This window comes from Saccopteryx leptura, chromosome 3, assembly GCF_036850995.1.
Source record: "Saccopteryx leptura isolate mSacLep1 chromosome 3, mSacLep1_pri_phased_curated, whole genome shotgun sequence".
Lineage (NCBI taxonomy): Eukaryota > Metazoa > Chordata > Mammalia > Chiroptera > Emballonuridae > Saccopteryx > Saccopteryx leptura.
The window spans coordinates 2,835,703-2,858,922 of NC_089505.1; the positions used below are offsets into that span (position 1 = coordinate 2,835,703).

Genomic DNA, 23,220 nt, shown 5'->3' on the forward strand with positions numbered 1-23,220 from the left:
AAGTAAAATAGAAAGGGGGTGACCATCTCCGTCACACTCCCTGGAAAGGGGCTCTGAGGAGATTGTCATGCAGAAACGACACCCGGAAGACAGAGAGGGAATCAGGACTGGCCAGAGGGCTGCTCTGCAGATGTGGAGAGAGCAGAGGTGGTCCCTGGCTGATTAGGAGCTGGGTCTCTGCTCCCGTATAGTGTGGGCTGCCCAAGGTGCTCCCAGCCGACAAGGAGGGCAATCCCCTCCCCGGGAAGGGACCCGACATTCAGCCCTGGGGTCAGGACCTGGGTTCTGATGGGGGGGGACTGGGGGGCAGCCTGCACGGTGATGCATCACGTAGTGACGTGAAAAGCATTGTATCTTCCATGTCGACCTCTATTCAAACAGCCAATTAGATTAGGAATCATGATACCCCCTCTGCGATTTCATGCTAATTCGTTTGTCGTGTACAAACACCATGACTTCCTGCCATTCTAATGAGATAGAAATTGAAGATGCACCGAACATACGTCTCGTGAGGCTGACCAGAGTGCTGTGGGCGACGACCATGGTGTGCCACCCTTCACTAATGAGCAGGGGTTGTCAGCCCAACACCCTCGCCGGGTGTGCGCTGGGCTAGATTGGCAGGAGCGGAAATAGCTTTGTACTAACAGTAAGTACAAAGTACTAACTGAAACCACAGTGCTTGAGCACCCAGGTTCTCATATGCATCTGCAAGAGGACCAGCCAGACGGCTGCGCCGGCCAGGGCCGGGGACACACTGCCCACCTTGCAGGAAGGACAGGCCCAAGCTTGTACTGTGAGCACACCCCTCCGATCAGAACGGCACAGCCGGGCAGAGATCACAACATGAGGACTGAGGCCAACGCTCTAAGCTAGTACAGTGCGTCCGAGCTGGACGTGCTAATGTCACCTTAGAAAAGCAGTCCACGCGTGAAGGTTTCCACAATTTGCATACGCTCAAGGATCTCACAGAGAGACCGATTGTGGGGAAACATACGTGAGCCAGCATAGTTCAGAGTTTGGAAAGGTAAAAAAATATGTAGACACAGTCCTGGCTGGGTGGCCCAGAGGATAAAGCGTCAACCCTGCAGGCCAAAGCTCACAGGCTGGACCCCGGTCAGAGCACGTAGAAACAGCAGTCAAGGAGTGCACAACTAAGGGTGACATCTAAGTGAAACAACGAGATGATGCTTCTCTCTCTCTCTCTCTCTCTCTCTCTCTCAATTCCTCTCCCCCCCCCCTCCTTTCCCCTTCTCTCCATTCTCCTCCCTCAAATCAATGGTAAAATTAAAAATAAAAATAGTCTATATAAAAATAAGTAAATAAATAAATAAAATAGAGAGAGACAAATGTCATTGTTTACTGGTTGGTTAGGTAAAATGGAAAAAAAATTTTTTTCAATATACCACTAATGAGTTCCACAAACACCCATGGCCACCAGGGAATGTGACTAGTTCCCCGACAGTGAATTCTTCAAAGGAGAGCCAGGAGAAGGACTTGCAGAATTAGGACATGTGGGCTGAGTCCTCACGCCCAGAGGGTGTGTTAATCTATGTCTGAAACGTGTTGAAATGTATCAACCTGGGGGCGGCAAGGGGGTTTCAGAAACCTTCTTCACAGCCAACTAGTCTTGAAAGAGAGACAGAGAAAGAGGGAGACAGAGGAGAGAGAGAGAGAGAGAGAGAGAGAGAGCGAGAAGGAGGAAAAAGTGCTAACAGCAGCCCTCCATGAGCGCCTGGTCCGTAGCCAGAGCTCCACACCTGCTGCATTGATCGACTCAGAACCGGCCTGGTAGCCAGTTTACGCTGAAAGGATTAAGATCATGCGTCTATTCTGTGACAATGCGACTTGATTAGGAAGCTGATTTCATACCAAAGATTTCCTTTAAATGGAAAAAGTTACAGTTATATATATATTTTTTTAAAACACAATCTCGGTGATACTGGAGAAATAAAGGAACCACGGAGAAAGGAGATGATTATGTTTTCCCAAAGTAAAAACTTCAGCTAAAAATAAAAGATCTCTTTGCAACTTAGAATAAAGGCAGACGGGAATAATTCTTTAGATAAGTGGCCTACATTTGAACATGTTAAATAAGTCTTGTAGGTCTTAGAATGAGCCTGGCTAATTTCTTTTTCCATTCTAGATGGCTTGAAATTTAATATCTATTCAAATGTTTAAAACTATAGAACACTGTCTAAAGTAAATTTTCCAAATAGCGAGATAGATCCCTTTCTCTCTAGAACAGCGGTTCTCAACCTCTGGGTCGCGACCCCGGCGGGGGTCAAATGACCAAAACACAGGGGTCGCCTAAAGCCATCGGAAAATATATATTTATTATACAATACATTTTTAAATAAAATATGTATTTCCGATGGCTTTAGGCGACCCCTGTGTTTTGGTCGTTCGACCCCCGCCGGGGTCGCGACCCAGAGGTTGAGAACCGCTGCTCTAGAATGTAAAAAAAGGGGGTGAGGGAACATCTAATTCTGAGACTGTAGACTCCTCATTTCGTCCTTTGTTTAACAATGTTACCGACCGAAACCGTGCTGCATTTCATATCTCACTCTAAGTGTGTTTGCAAAACCACTTTCAAACATGGAGGCTGCTTCTCAGATCCGAGTTGCATCTCAGAGTTTGCTTGCCAGGGTCATTCTGGGGTTTAGCCATGACTTGCCTGAGAGTTTCCCCCCATTGGAGAGTTCCAGAGACTCTCAGCGGAGGCTTGAGTGGCCAGGCCCTGGACACCAACACCGAGTTATCAATAATAGTCAAATATCACCGCTTTCCCCTTTAAACGATTTCATGACTCTTTGAAAATAATAATCCCCTCGCTAAGCTGTCAAATGCTATCAGGAAAGACTCTTAGATTGGAGAAGAAACCTTCCCTGGAGAGCGTTGAGACAGAACAGAGAAGAATTTGTGTTCAGGAGGAAGAGACAATGATGAGGAAGATGATGAGGAAGATGATGAGGAAAGTGATGAGGAAGATGATGAGGAAGGTGATGAGGAAGGTGATGAGGAAGATGATGAGGAAGGTGATGAGGAAGGTGATGAGGAAGGTGATGAGGAAGATGATGAGGAAGGTGATGAGGAAGATGGTGAGGAAGATGATGAGGAAGGTGATGAGGAAGGTGATGAGGAAGGTGATGAAGATGATGAGGAAGGTGATGAGGAAGGTGATGAGGAAGGTGATGAGGAAGGTAATGAGGAAGGTGAGGGCTTTCTCTTACAGGGAACAACAGTTTGTCGTTCTCTGCGTTTCTCTAGCACTGAGACACTAAACCTGGTCCAGGTGACATGAGAGGAACACTTCACACTCCAGGCCCGAAGGTTTATACAACACTCCTGTAATTTACAACCCTGTTCACTTCTGACCCCGTGGTGCAATCATTCAAGTTTGCTTCTAGGCAGTGAAATACAAAATGTACCATTATGATCACTGACATCCTCCATGGTGGCATCAGAGAGGATCCCCTGAACCCATGTGGACTTCCTGGTGGCTTCTCAGTAGTGGATGGTGCTCGCTCTCTCTCTCTCTCTCTCTCTCCCTGTCCCTCTCTCTCTCCCCCTCTCTGTCTGCAGAGAAGTGCTGTCCCTGTATGTAGTGCTTGTGTGATGTGTCACAGCCTTTGAAGAACTTGGAAAACATGAATCTTCTTTACTCCACAGCACTCCTTTAAAGATGAGCATTTAATAACCAATTTTTAATCTCTCCATAGCCGCACAAATAACTGTGATCTGTCTATTAGGAAAGTATGCCCCTTGGAAGACCAGTGAAGCAATTTATCAGCTGTAAGTATTCATGGAGTGCTTACTACATGTCTGCTTATTGCTGGTGAGAATATCAAAGTGGTATCGACGTTAAAAATCCTTAAAACGTGGTCAAGGACACAAGTACAGGATGCAGGGTAATATATAACTGGATGTTAAATTGCCATAAGTTCCGATAGAGTTGGGAGGGGTGACTCAAATGTGACCAGAGCCTTAAGTTGTCAGAGGAAGACCCAGACCTTGCACCTGGCTCCGACAGGTAGTGTTTGGAGACAGGAGCAGGTGGGGGGAGCGTTGCTCTGTCAGAGGAAGCAGCCCTGGGAGAGAAGTCCGGAATGTGGCAGGTGGGACGGAGAAGAAGGCGTGGGTGTCCGGAGGCTGTAAGTGCAGCCCAGCTGAGAGGCCCAGGCACCCGCTCGTGGCCCCGCCCCCAGCCCGGGAGACGGAGGCCCCCAGGCAGGGGCTGCCGGGTCAGGGCCCGGTGCTGCCGGCACAGCGCATGGCTCGGACCCGAGGAAGCCCGGGACGCAGGCAGACCGCCGCAGGGCAGAGCGCAGTGGCCCCCGTTCCACCTGCCCGCAGCTCTCCCTGCTGCTAACCTGCTTCTAGCCGCTTCTCTTATCTCCTTCCTTCAGCCGCCGGCTGTCTTCCTGTCCCATGCAGCCCTCGCGGCCCTGCGGCTGTGTGCTCCCAGAACAAAGACAGCAGAAGTCCCTGTCACTTCATTAACATCCGGCCTGGTCCGGATCTGGTTTTCCTGACCACACCCTGCCCAGGGCCGTGGACAGCCCGTGCTTGTACGCAGCACGGGAGGGGCACGCCGCCATTGTGACTACACCACCGCCTGCTCTGTGCCCCTGCACGGATGGACCCGATTCAGTGCGGGTTCACCAGCTACCCTGCAGATCCCGGCGACTGTGAGCCCAGTTCACCTTCATCTGTGCAACTCGGGGAAGGTGCTTTCACACAGAGCGGCTGGGGGGAGGGGGGGGTAGGTGTACAAGTTCTCCAGGCTCCATCACCATCACCATCAACCATTCACCGCTTCCCCCAGATGTTAACTTAGAGAGAGAGAGATGACAATGGCATTGAACTTGAGATACATTCCTTTCTAAATTACCTTGAATAGATGCTATGACTTCTGTGGATTAGCCCAAAGGCGTAACTACCTTGTATCTCACCATGAGCAAATACACTATGAGCTGAGGAAAAATGGACGTTTTTAGCGGAGAGAGGCTGAGAGGTAGGACTCAGAGTGAGACCCTCAAGGGGCTGGACACGGACATCAGGAGAGAAACGGCGGTGGCTTCTGCGTGTTGGCCGCCGAGGAGATGGAGGGAAACGGGAAGCTTTGGAAAATACTTGTAAACTATCAAGGACCACCTCAATAGCAGAGAATCGTAGGTGAGGGAGAAGAATGAGTAGAAGATGCACAGAAAATCCTGCGACGGAAAACGGAGCGAGAAGCCGGTTTGCAGAGAAATGGAGTCGCCCTTCTGTTCGTTAAGATGTCACCCCCTGGGGGACGTCCAGATGGACGTGTTCCCTGAACAACTGGACATTTGGTTCTGGAACTCAATCTTTTTTTTTTAATTCTTAATCATTTTCTTTTTATTTTAAATTACAGTTGATGTACACTATTATATTTAGTTTGGGGTGTGCAGCCCGGTGATTAGACATTTATATCACTTACAAAGTCGTCCCCCAATACATCCCGTGCCCAGGCGGCACCGTCTGTGGTCATTGCGGCATTATTGACCACACTGCCCGTGCTGGACTTTGTATCGCCACGACTGTCCCGTAACTGTCGATCTGGACTTCTTAACTCCCTTCCCTAACCCCCCGGCCCCCCGCGCCCCTCCTGTCCGGCCACCGTCCAAGTCTTCTCTGAGTCTGGGAGCCTGTTTCTCGTCCGCTTGTTGGTTGACTTTGCTTTTGTGCCTGGTAGGGAACAGCGAGTTAAGAGCCGTCAGGTTTTTTGAGGGTAACTGAAGTCACTGAGGGAGGAGACGCTCCCTAGAAAGCAGGAACGAGCGGGTGGGGAAGCGTGGTCTCGGGTGCGGCCCTGGGTTCCGTCTACACTACAGGCTTGGACGGCTCCCAGAGGAGGTCAGGGGTGGAGGCCAGGGGTGGAGGAGAGGAGCCAGGACAGTTTACTCTGCAGAAGCCAAAAGGAGAGCGTGTTTTAAACAATCGGGGGCGTAGTCGAAATTTCTCTGGGAGATAAGGACTGAGAAATGTCCTCTGGGCTGAGGGGCAGGCCCAGAGAGGGGTGAGTCCACAGAGAGGGGGGGGAACCAGGGTGCGGTGGTGGGGGGCGCCCAGAGCAGGGCTGAGGGGGCAGCGCCTGTAGGCAGCTCTGCCCCGAGACTGGATTCTGAGGGAGCTACAACGGGGCCACCTGGGTAGGGTTCTGGGTCCAGGGAGAAATGTGTTGTTCGCTTTAAAATGAAAAAGACACGGCCTTGTTGAAATGAATAAATAGATACTCTCCATAAAACTGAAGAGTCAAACCAGAAAGCAAGTCAGCTATTGAAAGAGGTCCCTGAGGAGGTGGGAAGTCATGGCTGGCAGTAAGTACATAATTGGGTGGATTTGCCTGAAATTAGAAGGTGAAAAGGAGAAAGACCTGTACTTTGAAAACTCCGCCCCTGGCTGGGTGGCTCGGTTGGTTAGAGCAGTGGTCCCCAACGCCCGGGCCGTAGACCGGTACTGGCCTGTGGGACATTTGGTACCAGTCTGCAGAGAAAGAATAAATAACTTACATTATTTTTGTTTTATTTATATTTAAGTCTGAACGATGTTTTATTTTTAAAAAATGACCAGATTCCCTCTATTACATCCGTCTAAGACTCACTCTTGATGCTTGTCTCGTAAGTTCGACAATTATATTTAAAAATACCACAGTTTTTACGCCGATCACATAATTTTATTTTGTGCATTTATCTGCCCCACCCTAAAGGCCAGTCCATGAAAATATTTTCTGACATTAAACCAGTTCGTGGCCCAAAAAAGATTGGAGACCACTGGGTTAGACCATTGTCCCAAAGCGAAGCGCAGAGGTTGACAGATATCCCCGGTCAGGGCACATGGTGGAGAAGGTTGATGTTTCTCTCTCTCCCTCTATCTCTCTCTCTCTCTGTTTCTCTCTCTTTCTCTCTCCCTCCCTCCCTCCTCCCTTCCTCTCTGTACAATCAACAAAATTAACAGTTTTTTTTAAAAATGAAGGAAAAAAAAGAAGTAAGACATTAAAGAAAGAAATTGAAGAAGCTACAAATAAATGAAATTATGCTATTTGTGACAACATGGATGGCTAGACCTAGAGGGTGTTACGCTAAGTGAAATAAGCCAGAGAAAGACAAATACCATATGATTTCACTTATATGTGGGATCAAAAAAAAAAAGGCAAAACAAAACAAAGCAAGTGAATAAACAAAACAAAATAGAAGCAGACACAGATGCAGAGAACTAGCCGGGTTCCGTGGGACTTTTTTCCCCTGAGGTCGGTGTAATTATGTCAACGGAACCAGCTAGAGCTGACAGTAAACCCAGTGGTCACCTCCAACAGGCTAAATAGTCAACAGGAGAGTTTCTGTCTTGCTGATTTAGTCCAACAGTGACTGCGACCTTCTGAAATTGCTAACCTAGTAAATCCCACAGGACTTTTAAAAACGAAAGGGCTCAAGTGTCCCACCTCGGCAAGGGGTTAAGAGGGCAGAATCACTGTCACCGGCATGGTCCGAGCTTCGGGAAGTACCACCATTTCCTATCACTCTATAATATGCCCAAGACAGATAATACTTCTCCTTTTGCAGATTGTATTTTTGATCATCTTGAAGCAAAGGAGAGTTATATCAGGCTTAATACAACCTGGTCTAGCCATCTGGGGACAGAGACTCAATTAACATAATTTCCCAATTTCTCCACGATCGGAGCTGCCCTCCATGAAAATAAGCCACGCGAGTACGTGGGGATGAATTTTGTGATTAGAAAATGCACGTGTGGCTTTCTTTTATTCATTTAATACGAAATATCGGCTTCCAAATTCCTCGAGATGCTCCCCCTCTGAGAAGCTGTCAGCTCGCCACCGTCCCACGTCCTCGTCCTCTGCGTCCACGAACCAGCAAGGGGGTAGTGCGCCGAACACGCCACAGCTCGCCGGAGCGGAGAGAAACGATCCAAAATACCATTCACTTCCTCCTCTACATTTCTCTCGGGAATTTTTCATAAGGTTTCGTAAGGTTATTAGAGCTATCTTATAGAGATTTGTTTTTAATGTTTTTTTTTCTTCAAATTTCCTTACCGGCCTCCAAGGAGATCCCTAAAGTCTACAGTTTCCTCTCTAAATTCTGCCCTCGGCAAGCCAGGTCCTGGTTTCATCTGACATCTTATTATTGTCAAATATCGCCTATGAGGGAAAGGCTTTAGGAAAACCAGGAAACTTCCCGCTTTCCCAAAGGTTCCTTGTGAATGAGTGGATCTTCAGGCACTGATTCTTTCTCTGCAAAGATCTTGGTGATGCTGCCGACCGGGACAACAATGGCCGCCAGGGTCCCTTGGAACTCTTGACTGTCAGATACCACACCGCTGTCAGAGCTTCGTGTGTGGAAGTGTCACCCCCCCCCCCCCATCTGCCACAGCACATCCATGTCTCTTCATACCAAAGTGTGATTTCACCTCCGAAAAGGTTCCCAGAGTGGCTGCCCTCCTCCGTTCCTCCTGGCGCCATTTTGGGCTCACCGTCTGTCTCCGTCCGGAGACTCTTGGTTGCCTGTCACTGTGACTTGTTTGTGCCTAGTTCTGCTTTTCTAGCTTTGTTCCCCTTTTGGAAAATAACGTTTATGACAGGAGAAATGGGGTTGAATCTCCTCTCTGTATTTCTAAGCCTAGGTTTTTTTGTTTTTTTTTGAACACTCGGTCAGTATTTGTCTGCTGATGAGTTGAAGATTTATTCCTCCGTAGATGCAGATGCAGTTCACCCCATTTTCCAGCTCAGATTGATCGGTGGGAAGGCTGTGTTACACAAGATTCTGGTGTTTGCAGAACCTCAGGTTAATAAAGAAGCAGGATCAACGAAAATGTCCACTCTAGAGACTGCCAGGGTGCCAGGCATTGGCCATCTAGGTATTGAGTGGTTGGTGGATTGCAGATAAAACAGTTTTGCGATACAACAGTTGTGGAGACACTTCCTTGAATTTGTCAGCGAGAGGAATTTCGTCAGCCTTAAGTATATGCTATGTTTCTGGTTGGTTGATTGGTAGGTTGTTTTATTTGAGGGGTAGCTTCCATCTCTTTAGCCTGACACTATAATTTTTGGTCACATGACTGTTTCATAAAACTATATTTGGATTTGTATTCTGGATAGAGACAGTCTTACGTAAATGGGTTTCTGTCTTGGTGCATATTTTCTACATAAACGTTTCCTATCAATATAACTAATTTGACCAGGTGTTATTAAATAAGGAGAAATTCTAGCTTCAGTTCCTCTTTATCTTTTGCTTGAACGAAACAAAAATGCTCGACTTGTGTTGAGAATAAATGTCAGGCCAGCAGTAACATTATTCAAAAAATAATAATGTTCTTTTAAGACAGAGTGAGTTGGGGTGGCCCTTTTGTCATTCCTGTTCCCGTCTCCAAAGTCATATTTCTGTTCTCATAAGATACTTCCTATGAAAAGAAAGTGAAACGCCATAAATTACACTAGTGTAAGGTCACAAATTAATCATTTTATAACCTATTTGCTCTTGCAAACTCTTTCTTTGTAGAAGTTCTACCACGAAAGTGGTTTCACCGTCCGACTTAATAGGTTAGTACTGCCTGTTTTGTACCCGAAGCCACGTCATGAGGGAAGGAGGGTAGTTGCTCACAACCGTTGTCCTGTGTGACATCAATGAAAAAATGCTTTATTTATACTCTCAAGTGTTGTTTATTCCTGCCACAAGATCTATGCGTCTCATATGCTGCTACAAGCCTTCCATTGATCATTGAAATAAAGGATCTGCCTTAAGGAACAGCTGTCGAAGGGCGTTTTACCAAACCTTTCATATAAGATTGCAATTATACTTCCTCTCTGTTCAACTGGAGAAGAAAATGTTTAATGCTTATAGACTAACATAAGAGTCCATCTTACTTGGTAGAATTGAATCTGTACCCAAATTTTCACATTCCTATTATTTCAGAAGGCTCACCTTTGCTTCCTCTTTTATTCCATTACACGACACAAAAATATGTATCGATTTAGGAAAGTATCTCAGTGGGCGAGTTTTACACAAAAGCATAAATAATGAACTCCACAATCAATACCAGAACTCAAAGCTCGCCTCTCGCATAGACGCAAATATGGCACTAGTTCAACTGAATCCATCCCTTACCACGGCATTCCATTGGAGGGCAAGGGTGTCTACCCAGGGCAGGACAGAACTTGGATCTAGTTTACGTAAGAGGAAAGCTTTGTCAAGTGCCGGTATAATGAAGGAGGAAGTGGTCTGACATTCTTTCTGCCGCCGCGCTGATCGGAACACGCCTTTTTATCCCAGTCACCACGCTGGGCGTTTCAGCCAGTTGACCACTGGTGGTCTCAGAACCAAGGAGAAAGACTTTCAACATCATCATAAAGGATTTCCAGTCTCTATTCTTATACTTTGAATAGTTCTTCTTTGAGCTCTATTGACTTTAATCTTAATTTTTCTCAGTATCATACGATAGAATATTCAGACTTCCCAGAAAGTATCTCTGATGTTAAAAAGCTCCCCCCAAATGGTGTCTCTCCTGTCTTTCGATCAATCACTCCTGCTTCTTTGTCCTTCATACTTGAATCATCTCATATACTTCAACACCACTTTTGACACGTAACCACTGATAAGACTTTTTGTTGTCTCAGCCGGCAGAAGATGGTGTCCGTCTCCCCAACACGTGGCCTAGGGGTTGCCCATTGCGGTGGTAAATACACATTTGGTAAATGAATTATAAGAAAGCTTTCCAAATTTCAAGTCCAAAACTCACCCCTTAGACAAATGACTTTCATTAAGGCACGCATTCTTCCCGAATATTATCCTCATTTATGAAATGAGGTTGTAAGATCTTCTGTCTGGGTTGTTGGGAGGAAGGAATAAAGTCGTGGTGGAGAGACTAAATCAGGGGTCCCCAAACTCCAGCCCACGGGCCACATGCGGCCCCCTGAGGCCATTTATCCGGCCCCCGCTGCACTTCTGGAAGGGGCACCTCTTTCATTGGTGGTCAATGAAAGGAGCATATTGACCATCTCATTAGCCAAAAGCAGGCCCATAGTTCCCATTGAAATACTGGTCAGTTTCTTGATTTAAATTTACTTGTTTTTTATTTTAAATATTGTATTTGTTCCTGTTTTGTTTTTTTACTTTAAAATAAGATATGTGCAGTGTGCATAGGGATTTGTTCATAGTTTTTTTTTTATAGTCCGGCCCTCCAACGGTCTGAGGGACAGTGAACTGGCTCCCTGTGTAAAAAGTTTGGGGACCCCTGGACTAGATGTTACTCTTTGAGCCTTCAGGGACGCCATGTTGGGGCATTGCTCTGAGTCTGACCAGCTCGTGCCTGTGTGTTCTGCCAGCTCTCACCTGAGACTGTCTGCTGGGGTGAGCTCTCTTCTCTTCTCACAGTCCTCCTGAGCAACTGGCTGCCCCTGGGTTTCAAGGAGTCCCTTTGGAAGAGGACTGCAGGATGTGCCCCTCCCTGTTTGACCGCTGCCCTCTCCTGGAGTCAGGTCTGTAGGAATGAGGTCTGGCAGCACGGCAGAAGGCTTCCCCAGTCGGACACCTGGCTGCTTCTCCCCCCCCCCCCAATGTAGCTGTCTCTCCTGTCAGCGCGTCCTTCCACTCATCACGGGGTGCCGTGCACGCAGCCTGAGTCATCACCCTCTCCTCCTTCCACACTCACACTCGCTCCCATGCTCCCACGCCAGGAATGGCTCGTGAGACAGCGGTGTCCCCCGTGTGCCTGAACGCGGGCTTTGCCAGGGTTTTGTTCGGTGAGTGGAGCACCAGCGAGGGGGTGCAGAGAGCTCGTGGGAGGAGGAAGAGCCGGAAGCCCTGGGGTGGGGCTGGATGTGCGCGTGGAAGAACCCCGTGTGGGAGGGAAGCTGTGCTGGGGAGAGTAAATTAAAAAAAAAACAAAAAACAAAAACAAAAACAAAAAAAACAGATATATTTTTAAAAGGTTTAGGAAGAGTTTGGCTGCTCAGGATACAACACTACTACACTCCCTGCCTAAAATCCACAACAGTTGATGCTGCTAGCGGTGTTGAATTTCCCAAATTCTGTTAGTGAAGACCCAGAGAGATCGGGGTGACTGAGGAGGAGGCCGGGTCCAACACGGCAGGTGGCCCTTCTGTCATCGCCCACTGCTGCTCTGACCCGGGAACGGCTCTTCAAATCACCGGCGACCCCTCCCTGCCGGGACCCCCCCTTCCCAGTCAGCTCTCCGCCTCCGTGACGTGGCTCCGACCTGTCCTGTTGACTGTGTTCTGTTGCATCCTGGTTAATAACCCTGAACACCTCTCCCCGTGACGTGGCTCCCGACCTGTCCTGTTGGCTGTGTTCTGTTGCATCCTGGTTAATAACCCTGAACACCTCTCCCCTGTGACGTGGCTCCCGACCTGTCCTCTGGGCTGTGTTCTGTTGCATCCTGGTTAATAACCCTGAACACCTCTCCCCGTGACGTGGCTCCCGACCTGTCCTCTCGGCTGTATTCTGTTGCATCCTGGTTAATAACCCTGAACACCTCTCCCCGTGACGTGGCTCCGACCTGTCCTGTTGACTGTGTTCTGTTGCATCCTGGTTAATAACCCTAAACACCTCTTCCCTGTGACGTGGCTCCCGACCTGTCCTGTTGACTGTGTTCTGTTTCATTCTGGTTAATAACCCTGAACACCTCTCCCTGTGACGTGGCTCCCGACCTGTCCTGTTGACTGTGTTCTGTTTCATTCTGGTTAATAACCCTGAACACCTCTCCCCGTGACGTGGCTCCCGACCTGTCCTGTTGACTGTGTTCTGTTTCATTCTGGTTAATAACCCTGAACACCTCTCCCTGTGACGTGGCTCCCGACCTGTCCTGTTGACTGTGTTCTGTTTCATTCTGGTTAATAACCCTAAAGACCTCTCCCCCCCCAACCTTTGGCTCTGCTCTGGATGAGCGAGCTCTTTGTCCACTTCCCCCACCCTCCCTGCGCCCGCCTGGTGGGGGTGCCCCCGGGCGGTGCCCCGTGCAGCGCTAAGGCCGCGGGTGCCGGAGGGCGGTCCTGGTCCAGCTCCGCCCCTGCTGCCCGGTGACCTGGAACAAGCTGCTTCCCTCAGGTGAACTATTTCCAGAGCGGGCTTTCTCCGCAGCCCGGAAGCCTGGGTCTTCTCCTCTGGTTCATATTTCATGTTCCAGAAAGATCTCTCTTGTCGTCAGTTTGAAATTTCACAACGGAAAAAGTTGGATTTTCTAAAAATGCCTTGCAATTCCCCCATGAAAAGCAACCAAAGGTTGTCTTGGACATATTTATCTGCCAATCTTCCTTTAATTCTTAATGGAAATTACATGGAAAAAGAAAATGATGTTCGATATTTGGAAGCACGCTTTCTAGTCAAAGAAAAGATTTTCTATACCACGTAAATGTCATTGGCTCAATCAGGGAGAAGCAAAGGAGACAGCCAGTGTTGAGCCAATACACTGGAAAGGCTTCATTTAAATGTATATGTTCTCTTTGGGAGGAAATCAATACACTATGCAACTGGACAGTTATATTTTTGATACAATCTTGCTTTATCTTCTCAAGCCTGTATTGGGTTTTCAGATGAAGAAAACCAGAAAGGATTACAGACTAGAATAGAAAACAACACGAGGTCTTGAACTTCATGATCACCCCAACTTGTATCACAAGAAAAGTGTGCGTGCCTGTCCCGTGTCCAGTCCTCCCCCGCTCGTCTGGCCGGCCCTGGTGGGGTGACAGAGCCCAGGCTCCAGGCAGCCCTGTTGTGACGTTGGGGGGACCGTGGAGCTGTCTGTCAGGGAAGGCCCAGAGACGAGGAGTGAGCCAGCCGCTGGGGAGGCAGGGCCATCGGGGGTCACCTCCCAGGACGAGCCAGCGCTGGGGAAAGACTAGGAGCCACCATACAGTGTGGTCGGTGTGGCCATTTGGTGAGGAGTCTGAGTTAAGTTGTGTGTTTGTATCCTTTGTGTCAGAGCCAGGGGAGGGCTTGGATTCCAGCAACGAGTCAGGAACCAGAAAGCAAGGTGAGTGGTGGGTAGAAGGTTAGAGGCTACCCCTGAGCCCAGAGATGGAGGGTGGCGGGGAGGGGGCAGAGAATCTTGATCCACAGTGAAGCCCAGCCCCACCGGGAATTTCCGCCATTCGGATCCATCCGTGCACGAACCTGGCAGGAAATGCGGAGAGAGAGCAGGGATCTGACTCAGACGGCAACGCTACTGCCTAATGGGTGTATTCCAGTTAAAGAGAGCTTTTTGAACAATTCTGTTAGCCAAAGCTACAGTGACTGATGTCATCCATGCAACAAAAGACATGGGACCCAAAGTCAGAAAATTGAATTAGATTTACTCACAGCCAAAGATCTTTCCTCCTCCCTAAGGGACCCCAGGAGTCGAAATGTCATCTTTCTTCTCCTCAACAGTATTTTTAGGTAAATGATGATCACCTGATGAATTGCTCTAAAAGCTAATCACTAATGATATACATCAACACCATTATTCTATTAATTAATGCCACCGTGGGTCGTGTTTATTACAAATGGAAATTACCTAGCAGAGCAACATTGACTTCCTCCCCATGCATTCCTCAGTGCAATTCAAGCGCATGTGCAAAGTGCACTTGGCAACGGATAGACTGTAATCATGGTAGCATCTTCCCCTTGATTTATAGGGCTCAATTATCTTTCTTCAGTTATATGAAATGACTTCTCTAATAAAAAACCAGAGACAGTACTTTTAGCATCCGACACACAAGGGTGATGTGATGTGATAATATCCCGTCTTCTGTGGTTTAGCAAACATTTACAAATAAGGACAATTAGGATTGCTCATCCAAGATGATTTGACCTCGATGGATTTGGTTAATAAAATAACTGAGGGAAAATTAAATGTGGATAAGCCACAGCGCCTTTAGAATACTTAACCGTTGACAGGGTTGGGTCATTTATAGCAATGAATGAATGTTTTCAGCCTTCAAGCAAAAATATATATATATATTTTTTTTTCATTGTTACTTGAGAAAAAGATGATGTCTTCAAATATCACAGGGAATTACTTTCCTTGTGTTTGGATGAGTTCAGACCTAAACCAACATTTAAATGGGTTCCAATCACGAATTGCAAATTGCAGTTGAAATGAGCATTGTTTTTGCTGGTAGCATTGTTTTAGTCTGAAAACAATTGTCTTTCCCCACACACACACACACACACACACCAATACAGTGCGTACTTGGTGAAGTGGGTCTCTTTTGGTTTGGTTTTTATAACAGGCCAATTTTTGTTTGGTTCACGATTTAACCCAGAGAGGCCCGCGGTGGGCCTGTCCCGAGCAGGACTTTCCTTGTCCCGAGAGATCACGGAGGCAGCGTGTTCGTGATTGGGGCCCTTGGATGCTCTCTGTGTTTGGAGACTGTGACCCTATCATTGAGCAAATGTCCCTGATACCCCGCTGCCCCTGCAGCTGGCTGTCACTGGCACGGCCACACACTGTCACTGTGAGGACCTACGGCCCATGGGGAGAGGGAGCTGGCCCGGGCTGGGCACCAAATGACGCCTTCAGTAAGAACCTGCGTGTGTGTCCCAGACATCTCCAGGCTGTGTGCGCGCCCCCACGGAGCTTCAGGGCGCTGTTTAATTACACCTTTAAGCTGCTGTCACCGTTTCCCTCCCTCCGGGTTTGTCAGAAGACGAGGGTCTTTCCATCCCTAAGGCCGCGTAGCTCGTTGGAGACTACACACAGACACAGACGCACGCCACGGGGGGCCGGGGGGAGGGCGGTCCCCCTGAGCTCCTCCTCCCTGGGGTCCCCGTCACCCTCTAACCCATCCCATGCCAGAGGCCTCCTCCGAGTCCTGGATCTGGTCATCTCTGTCCTTCCTCTAACACAACTAACGATGCTTAGGAAACAACAACAAAAACGCAAACTTGAGTCAAACCCTGAAATGCTAACTTGATCGAAATTTAATTCTATCTAGTTTAGAAGATGAATATTCATCTTGATGGTTGATGGTTTGTTGTTGTGTTTTTTGTTGTTGTTTTTTTTTGCATTTTTCTGAAGCTGGAAACAGGGAGAGACAGTCAGACAGACTCCCGCATGCGCCCGACGGGATCCACCCGGCACGCCCACCAGGGGGCGACGCTCTGCCCACCAGGGGGCGATGCTCTGCCCCTCCGGGGTGTCGCTCTGCTGCGACCAGAGCCACTCTAGCGCCTGAGGCAGAGGCCAAGGAGCCATCCCCAGGGCCTGGGCCATCTTTGCTCTAATGGAGCCTCGGCTAGGCTGCGGGAGGGGAAGAGAGAGACAGAGAGGAAGGAGAGGGGGAGGGGTGGAGAAGCAGATGGGCGCTTCTCCTGTGTGCCCTGGCCGGGAATCGAACCCAGGTCCTCTGCACTCTAGGCTGACGCTCTACCGCTGAGCCAACCCGCCAGGGCTTTGTTGTTGTGTTTTTAAAGAGAGACTTAATCTGGGTTCCCAAGGCCCAGATGCTGAGAATTTGGTAGCAGAGGTTGGAAGGCCCGTCGCACACCGGAGATGTAAACAGGGCCCGTGGCTGACGCCGACGTCGGCCTGAGGCTAACGGTGGTCGGAGAACTGAGCCCACGCGCACGAGGGCTGGCGAGCAGCTGTCCAAACCGCCTTCCTGCGCCGCGGCCTCTGGCTTGACCGGCTGAGCTTTCCTGTAACCACAAGCTCCTTCAACGACTCTCAGAGAGCAATGGTTTTCTTTCTTTCTTTTTCTTTTTTCTTTTTAGAAAGATAAGAGTTAGAGTTAGTTCTTTGAATATTTAGTAGAATTCACCTGTGAAACCATCTGGCCCAGGGCTTTTGTATGTTGGAAGTGGTTTTTTTTTTTATTTAATTAATTGTGTTTACATAGATTCTAGAGTCACCCCGAATGCCTCCCCCCTCCCCTATTCCCCTCAACATCTCCTCTGCCCCCCTCCCCCGTTCCCTTCAGGTTTATCCCATCCTCTCATCCCCTTTCCCTCTGTCCTCTTTTCCTCTGGTCCCTTTGATCCCTCCTCTGTCTCAATTCCGTTCCTCAAGTTTCACTGTTCTTGGATTCCTCAAATGAGTGAGGTCATATGCCATTTTCTTTCCCTGCCTGGCATATTTCACTCAACATAATAGTTTCCAGGTCCATCCAGGTTATCGCTAAACATAATCTTTATATTTCCTTCTTTTTCATGGCCCCATAGTATTCCACTGTGTATATGTATCACAGCTTTTTAATCCGCTCGTCCACTGACGGACACTTGGGCTGTTGCCAGATCTTTGCTATTGTGAACAAGGCCGCCATGAACATGGGGGTGCATTTCTCCTTTTCAGTTGGTGATAATATGTCCTTGCCGTGGTTTTAGTGCTAAGTCTGAGTTTGCTTCGAAGAAAGCCACAATGTCCCCATCTGCAATGGCGTCTTCACTTCATTAGACAGAACAAGATGGGCCCTTTCGTTTAATACCATTCTTCTCAATTGTTTTCAGTAGGTTTTTTATTTTCTTTCTTTTCTTTTCTGAAAGAAAAACTCTTTTCTTAGATCTTTTCCTTGATATATATATATATATATTTTTTTTTTTTTTTCAGTTGCATTCAGTTCTGGTAGAGCTGATTTATCGCACTTTTCTGGATGGGCTTAACCAAGGATCTATCTTTGAATCATCTCGTATTTCTGATAACATTCTGTAATATGGGGCCGAAGGGGACTGAAAATGTTCACTTTATGTGCGCGTTTCAGACATCGAAGTGCCCTCGGCGCCCGGCTCCGGCACGGATAATTTAAGAGCGCTTGCGTCGCAGGAATGGTCTGCCTTGCCTTGTCATAAGCTTCCATTTACAAAAGAAATTCACTGTTGTTTATGGGGTGTGTTTAGAGAAGAATGCCCGGCACCGGCTGTATTTCACCCGCCCAGGCCCCGTCGGATTGGCACGAGAGCCGGGAGAGGCTGGGTCCAGCCCGGGGACTGAGCCGTCCGGCACTCTCCTGTGACGTTAAGTGTCTCATTTAGGACGACGTGAGATATGGCTTCATCTCTCCATACGCCTATCCTCTAAAAGGTCCCGGTTCACTCCGTCGCCAACCTAATCCTTCATGTCGATGTAAGCTTTTGGGAGAGGACCAAGTGCCCAGTGCTAGAGCGCAAGTTTGTCTCAAACGACAATGGTGCCGGAAAGGGAGATTTTTAACGTTGGCAACCAAAGTATTTGAGCCACTGAGAAACTGCAGAGCTATAAAAAAAAAAAAAAAAACATTGTGGAGGTTTTTAACGGGGGAGAAGACATTCTCGGTCATGTTTCTCTGGTCACTAACCCACCACCAGGAAGCTAATTGCCCCGTGTGGGTGTGGGGGGAGGGCAGCTGAGACCGCGTCTCTCTTTCTGCCACGTTCCACCATCATCATCTTTTAAACATATTGATATCAGTTTCTATTGCCCAGACTACACCCTACAAACAAATAATATTCACTGCAACGGTTTCATACATTTATAATTCATTAAAAACAAAAGAAGAGGCTATCAAAGTATTTTTCCTGGAGGGCACTCTACAATGTGTTCAAGTCGGTGACTCCTGTGGCTTCATCTTTTAGACTCTGCCGTGGGAGTACTTTATTTTTTCTTTTTTTAAGATTCTATTTATTGGCCCTGGCTGGTTGGCTCAGTAGATAGAGCATCGGCCCGATGTATGGATGCCTCAGGTTTGATTCCCGGCCAGGGCACACAAGAGAAGTGACCATCTGCTTCTCCACCCTTCCTCTCCCCCTCCCCCTTCTCTCTCTTTTCTGCTCCCACAGTGAGCAGAAAAGTGAGGTCCCTGGGCGACCTCATTCAACCCCATAGCCCTCGACGCCATCTGAACCCCCACAGATCCCATATTTGACCCCACCCCACCCTCTACTCTGAGCTTCTAAATCAAATATTAATAGCTGCCCCGCTGGCCAGTGGCTCAAATGGTTCGAGCATCGGCCCTGGGTGCTGAGGATAGCTCAGTTGACTTGAGCATTAGCCCCAGACGGGGGCTGGCAGGATGGATCCCAGTTGGGGCTCATGAGGGAGCCTGTCTCACTATCTCCCCTCCTCTCACTAAAATAAATAAATAAATAAATAAATAAATAAATAAGAGATTCTATTTATTGATTTTAGAGAGAGGAGAAAGAGAGAGAGAGAGAGAGAGAGAAGGATGGGGGAGGAACAAGAAGCATCAATTCTTAATAATTGCGTCTGGTATGGGCCACGACCAAGCAAGCCTGAAGTTTCGACACCGACGACCTCAGCGCTCCAGGCTGAGGCTTTACCCACCACACCACGGCAGGGCAGGCCGGGAGCACTTTTTAACCGACATCCATTCCGTACTGTAAACTATTGCTCTTTCAGAAACACACAGTTCTCTCTGAATTATAATTATAGCCTCAAGCTAAATTTAGTGTAGCAGTTTATCAGACGGGGGGTGCTTTTAATATTAACCAGGGAAGGCTCTAAGTTCAGTGTGACTTTGTTCATTCCAAAAATAGTCCGCCTGCCCGGACTGGGCATCTCTCTCGCCCGGGGTGGACAGCCGCATGTTAATGGAGTGGGAGGGGCCGTCCCTAAAGAAGAAGAAGGCATCAGTGTTGAGGACCTGTACCCTCAATCTCTACCGTTCTTTCTCTGTACCCATTCCCTGGGCGACCTCATTCAACCCCATAGCCCTCGACACCCCCACAGATCCCATATTTGACCCCACCCCACCTTCTACTCTGAGCATCTAAATCAACTATTAATAGCTGCCCCACTGGCCCAGCGGGCATCCCAAATTGAACGTGTCCAGGACAACTCTCGACCTGGCCCCTGGACATGATCTGCTCCCCTCCATCTAAGCAACGGGACCAGCATCCTCCCACTTACCAGGAAGACCTGTGGGTTATCCTGAAGCCTCCATTTCCTTCCCTTCCTCCACCCAGGATCTAGAGGAACAAATCAGCGGTCCACCTGCTCCACCTGTCCACCTTGACGGAGCTGACCACGCCTCGTCTTTCCCCCATAACCTCCCACCTGGCTTCCTCCAACAGCTTCTACAACCAGCCTCTCTTTTTCCACTAAAGTTCCTTGAAAGGTCTTTCTCAAAGTTAATTGAGATTTCGTCACTCCTTTGCTTAAAGTCTTCCAATGAGATCCACTACCTTTAGAATAAACTTCATTGTCCGTACCATTGCACACCAGACCTACGTCACCTGGCCTCGATCTGTGTCGTGGCCCCATCTCCTCCCTCTCATTCAGTGTTCGCGATTCAACATTCTTCTGTTCGACTGCACAGCGCACCGTTCTTCAGCCGCACCGAGCTTGCTCCGGCCCCAGGACCTTTGCACTTGCTCCTCCCTCTGCCTGAAACACTCGTGCCCTGGTTCTACACACAGACCCGTTCTCCTCTTCAGTCAGGTGGCGGCTCAAATGCCACCTCCTTACAGTGGTGTTCCGGGACCACCCCATCAGAAATAGTGATCCAGACCTCTGGGCTGCAACGCGCTCTCTCTCCTTACCTCGTTTTGTCTCCCACCATCCGCAATGCCTATCTGTAAAGCGTACACATATAATATCTATTTAACTGTCTGCTTGGTCACTGCACAATTCGGCCAACTGGAATGGCGGAGTCACAAGAAGGAGGCGCAGCCCTGCTCCGAGTGGAAGCCCTCACTCCCAGAAGGGGCTCGGTGAATATGTTTGAATAATGAAGTAAAGTTCAAAGCCATCACTTACATAAAAACACTCACCCCGTATTTATACCTACGCACGTCTCCCTCGTCCAGAAAGGGCTTGGCCCAGCTCGAAGCGTGGCGACAGAGACAACGGAAGTCAAAAATAGAAACCTGGCACCAAAGAGAAGAAAAATACAGGTGAAAAAGCAAAGTAGGCTGGTGAGCGATGGCGCTGTCGTGAGGACGGAGGAAAGTGGAAAGGCCACTGTGCTTTAGACCAGCACTGGCCTGGCCTGCGGTGGGGCCATGGATGAAGCATCTGCCCGGAACGCTGAGGTCGCCGGTTCAATACCCTGGGCTGGCCTGGTCAGGGCACATGTGGGAGTTGATGCTTCCTGCTCCTCCCTCCTTCTCTCTCTCTCTCTCTCTCTCTGTCTTTCTCTCTCTCTCTCCCCACTCGCCTTTCTAAAATGATTAAAAGAAATAAATAGAACATTTAGAAGAATGGCGCTTTTCCTAAGACCCAGTTGTAAACGGAAGTCCCCAGCGAGCCACACACCGAGAAGGGCAGTGTCCGCAGAGATACTACTTGTTCAGCAAAAGGCAGCCTCTCTGGTAATGGCCAAAGGGCCCACATTAAAATGCGAAAATGAAGGGTATCATTAAGGGGCTGAGTTAATTCGCTCCAAGAGTATACAGTATCCTGATAGCCTTGCTGGAACCAAGAAGAAGTGACAGTCATCTGGCAGGTTCGCCTAATCACGCAGTCAGCGTTGTGTCTCGCTGGGAATCGGGCGACTTCGGTCTCTGGATGGAAACGGCTCGCTGGAGAAGGCCTCTGACCGTGCCTTCAGAGTCTGACCGTGCCTCTGCTCGTGTGCCCCACCCCCGAAAGCCATCGGCCCCGGAGGAAGCCTCCCTACTTCCCTCTCGCAAACATGCTTCCGCAGACTTCCTCTCCGCTCTGAGAGCTTACACCTGGGGTGCTTTTTCTTTCAATCAACTCCTTGTACCCCATTCCGCCCCTCGGGTCCCACCCATCTCCAGTTTCTGTTCTTTTACCTGGACAAAACAAACAAGCAAACAAGGTCCCACTACTAAAAAAGCGTTAAGAAATGTCACAACTTGCAACCTACTTTCCCTTCTAGAAACCAAAGACGCTAAATCATTATCGTGGTGGCTGATCTAACACCTACAGGGTGACATTCAGGCGTTGACACCCAGCTGAAGCAGAATTCTGCGTCGAGCAGTACTGAGTGTCCCTGCGACAATGGTGTGATCAGGTGCCAGACACGCACAAGCGCATGCTCGAATCCTAGACGCGGCCCCTACAGAGCACCCCGGGGCCAGTCTCGGGGGGCCCGGGAAGAAGCTGCGGTCACTCCCCCAGGCTCCCCTCTTGAACCCACACCGACCAAGCGGCTGTGACCACACCGCTGGGCCTCGCTGGCTACCCATCGTCGTCCCCACCACTTCCGGGAACAAGCACGGGCTGGTCCCCTTCCCCACCGAGGTCCCTGCCCACAACTCCAGTCAGATTCAAGAACAAGTTTTTCCTTACTTTTCCCCCAGGAAGTTGTTTTCTGTTTGACCGGTTGAAACCAGAGTCTTTCTAACAAGCCCGGTCTGTGACGTTGGCACAGGTGGGGACACCTGTCGGTGTTTTCAGGGCCCAGCCTCTCTCCTTCACCCTCCCTGGTTCAGAAACCATCCCTGAGCTACGCTCCATCTGCCTCCCCCCACACACACACAGTGCCGCCCGTGGGAAGGGCAGAGAGACAATGGCAAGGAAGACGCCCGCGGTGCCAGGCAGAGAGAGGCTTTGAACGTGGTCGTCGCAGGGATGGGGTGAGGAGACTGTCCCGGTCACGTGCCCCCCAAGAAAAATACACCCTTTATTGTTGGTTCAGCTGTCCCTGAGAATCAAAGCATGCATTGGTCGTGGCTATTGTTTGTGGACTTGCTCCTGGCCTACGGCCAGGTGACCAGTCTTCGCTGAAAAGCTGATTGTACGGGGTTTCCTCAGCACCCTTCAGGAAATGTAGTGTTTAGCCGGTCATCGCACATACTTGGTGCAAAAACAAACAAACAAAAGAAAATTGTCTTTTTTGCTTTTCTTTTTTCTGCTACCTTTCTCAATTATTCCAACAGTGGCCAGGAATGGAAACAGTCACACATTAGCATCAACACTCCATTCCGAGAAGCAAAGTTAACTTGCTTAGTATCAATATAAGTGGTGCAACGGCTTATCTGCAGGCTTCCCTGTCCTGACAAGCCGCGGGCTTCCCAGCTTTCTACAGAAGTCCCAATCTGATCCCAAAATCTGCTTGACGTCTTAGGGCCGCTGGGAGTTCTGACGAACGAGTTGGGTCAGCAATGGCGCGCACTCACTTGCCGAAGGCGGTGGACAGCCAAGCTGCCCAGTGAGAACCAGGCCAAGAGGGGGCCGGTTCCAAACACACCCGCCCGAGGGGGTCACCTGACCTCCCCCTTTGTACCGTCCCCTTCGCCACAGGAGAAAGAAGAGGCCTGTTTCAAAAAGAAAACCATTTTCTCC

General features: G+C 48.9%; 1 protein-coding gene and 1 non-coding gene across 2 annotated transcripts in view; one reads left to right on the forward strand and one right to left on the reverse strand.

Annotated features, from left to right (window-relative positions):
• PACRG (parkin coregulated) overlaps positions 1-23,220 on the forward strand; it is a 469,671-nt gene that overhangs the window by 400,115 nt on the left and 46,336 nt on the right. The gene's annotated exons all lie outside the window — the stretch shown is intronic.
• Positions 16,352-16,427, reverse strand: TRNAS-AGA (transfer RNA serine (anticodon AGA)). The gene has a single exon. It is a non-coding gene; the product is annotated as a tRNA-Ser (tRNA).